This window comes from Chaetodon auriga, chromosome 5 (assembly GCF_051107435.1).
Source record: "Chaetodon auriga isolate fChaAug3 chromosome 5, fChaAug3.hap1, whole genome shotgun sequence".
NCBI classification, from domain to species: Eukaryota; Metazoa; Chordata; class Actinopteri; order Chaetodontiformes; family Chaetodontidae; genus Chaetodon; species Chaetodon auriga.
Genome location: NC_135078.1, coordinates 28,992,501 through 28,995,397, shown reverse-complemented (window position 1 = coordinate 28,995,397; position 2,897 = coordinate 28,992,501). Strand labels below are relative to the sequence as shown.

Sequence of the window (2,897 nt, the reverse complement as noted above, 5' to 3'; positions counted from 1 at the left end):
GTAACACAGTGTATTTATTCTGGGAAAGGCCCAGTGGGGGAAAGTAACAAAGTACTTTTACTCAAGCCATTTACTTCACACGTCTACACCAAACATTCGCTCTACTTGTCAAACACGAGGTTACAGGTTAAAGGCCTCACAGGTGTTTCAGTCCTGTTACTGATTTGACCAATCAGGTTGGAGCTCTACTGGGATTAATGTGAGGTCATCATGTATTTATAACAAGTAACAAAACCACCAAGTTTAAAAAAAAAAAAAAAACCAAAAACTTCTTGGACACAATAACTAGTTATTATCTGTAGTACTTCTGACACTGTGTACATTTTGTTGGAAATACTTCTGTACTTTTACTCAAATGGAACTCTGAATGCAGGGCTTTTATTTAACAGTGCAGCTGAGTGCACTCAACAGCCACTTACTCACCTTTTCCAGAGGTTTAGACACGACCTTCTTCAATGAGTAAATACTGAAAGTTGGATTTTGTTAATTACTAAGAAAACTGTATTGAGTCTGGTTGGCGGCTCTGAAACCTTTCTGCTGTCGTCATGATTAATAAAATCCCACCTGCAGCGTGACCTCATGAAGCACCAGAGCTGCTGTGGATGAAGGTCATCGTTCACCAACAAAAGCTTTTATTTTGAAAGGTACAGATCATGTGACGTGTTGGGAAGGAGCAGAGGAGAAAGCAGCAGCTCTTCAGTACATACCAGACTCTTTATTGAATGAAGCAAAATAATGAAGAGAATTTCAATCCCCTATTATGAAAATAAATAAATCATTTTCTTTGTCTCACAGAAGCCCAAAAACACCACCTGCAGCTGATTTCTTCTTCTGCTGTTGTTTGTTTTCCTGCTCAGAGTTCTTTCAGCTGCTCGCCGGACACGAAAAAGAATAAAAACATGAGACGCTCTGATCCATTTTGGCACGGGATAAATGTTGGAGAGAGACAGAGGAGAGAAGGGGGGGGAGGGGGGGGGGGGACACAGAGAGAGAGAGAGAGAGGGACAGAGAGAGAGAGAGAGAGAGAGAGGGGGGGGGACAGAGAGAGAGACAGAGAGAGACAGAGAGAGAGAGAGAGAGAGAGGGAGGGAGAGAGAGAGAGAGAGAGAGAGAGAGAGAGAGAGAGAGAGAGAGAGAGAGAGAGAGGGACAGAGAGAGAGAGAGAGAGAGAGACAGAGAGAGAAGGGGGGGGAGAGAGAGAGACAGAGAGAGAGGGGGGGGACGGAGAGAGAGAGAGAGAGAGAGAGAGGGGGGGGGGGCAGAGAGAGAGACAGAGAGAGACAGAGAGAGAGAGAGAGAGAGAGACAGAGAGAGAGAGAGAGAGAGGGACAGAAGCTGAGGGCTTAAATTAAAATCAGCAGTGCATTTGGTTGATGTCGGGATGCCTCGCAGCTCAGACTTGGGCCATTTCATTCCCAAAACATCCCATCCAAATAAAGAACAATAAAATCTCAGTGTGTGAGTTCAGCGTTGCCGTGGTGACTAATTACAGACTTCTCTTAACGAGCTAACACACCTGCTGAAAGGCTAAAAACCTCCACCTGCTGTAGTGATTCCAATCCTCAAACAGTACGCTGCCACGCCTCCCAGCTGGCCGGCCTCCCATTCATTTTCAATGAGAAGCGCTAACAATGCTAACGATGCTAACAAGCCATTTATTAGAAACTTAAAGTAAAATGTTTCCTGCAACGTTTCAGGTGAAGAACAGCTGAGTTTGGAGTGTGATGATCCTGTGTGCGTGTGTGTGTGTGTGTGTGTGTGTGTGTGTGGAGTGATGATGACCTGCACATAACACAGCTGGAGTGTTTGTGTGGACGGAGGAAACTGTGTGTGTGTGTGTGTGTGTGTGTGTGTGTGTGTGTTTCTGAGCATACACTCAGCTTCAGGCTTCACTCCACCAGCTGAGACTTCGTTTGTGAGAATTGATCTGAGCGAAACGTCTCTCCAGCCGAGCGTCGGACACCTCCGAGCTCAAGCCATCGTTCACCAGACTTCAGTCAAAATTTTGCCAATTTTAGACGAAATCTTAAGTTTCTCCACTTTTTATCTTTGAATTATTTTCTGCATTTTAAGAAATTTCTGTGGTGGAGTTGAACCTGATGCTACTGTACTGACAACAGTACACGCAGTACTGACGGCGCACACAGTACTTCAGCGTACTTGGATGTGACTAACTACGCAGTACTGTCATATTGTATTAGTGATCAGTAGAGGTAAAAGTACTCTGTGGGGCTGTGACTGTCTCTAACATTCTGCTTCAAATAAACGAGAACAAACACGTTAATGAGTTCAAACGAACCCGAACCTAAACGACACCACGTGGCCAAAAGTATGTGGACAGCTGAACAAAGTCACCGCGTGTCCCTCAGCGGGTTCACACGAGAGTCCTCAGACGAAGACGAAGACGAGGTGACTCACTGCTTCCCTCCGCTTTGACGAAGACTCGTCAGACCAACAGTTTGAATCAGATTCTGTCTGCGTTTCTCACTGAACTGAATATTTGGGTTTTGAACAGTTTGAGTCCACGTGTGTCACCTGACATGAATAATCTGACGAAATCAATCCGCTGTCAGCAGAAACAAAGGGACAGCCGTGCTCACGTACTGCGGCGCTGACAGTACACTGCAGTAGTACTTAGTACACAGTAAACTGCTTCAGAGGATGAAGACACAGAACGAGGTGTCAAACGCTGACTTGTGCTCTCGATGCCTGAAGATTATACTGCTGATTGGTTTTTGGTTAAACTCACACAGAGCGCCACCTCGTGGCCATCTGTACGAAGTACTGTGTAGCTGGATACACACTGTGTACTAGGTAGTACTCAGTACTTGTGTACTGTTTACGTGGTGTACAGTATCTGACTGTGTATTATTTGTACTATTTCCTCAACAGCAGAG

The 2,897-nt window shown here is 45.3% G+C and overlaps 1 protein-coding gene across 4 annotated transcripts in view; it reads right to left on the bottom strand.

Moving 5' to 3' along the window:
• Positions 1 to 693: 693 nt before the first annotated feature.
• The window catches only part of ogdha (oxoglutarate dehydrogenase a), a 28,206-nt gene continuing 26,002 nt past the window's right edge, over positions 694 to 2,897 (bottom strand). For all 4 annotated transcript variants that reach the window (XM_076729915.1, XM_076729912.1, XM_076729914.1 and 1 more), the window contains one exon: positions 694 to 2,897. This exon is cut by the window's right edge and continues 278 nt beyond it. The gene's annotated coding sequence lies outside the window, so the exon portion shown is untranslated.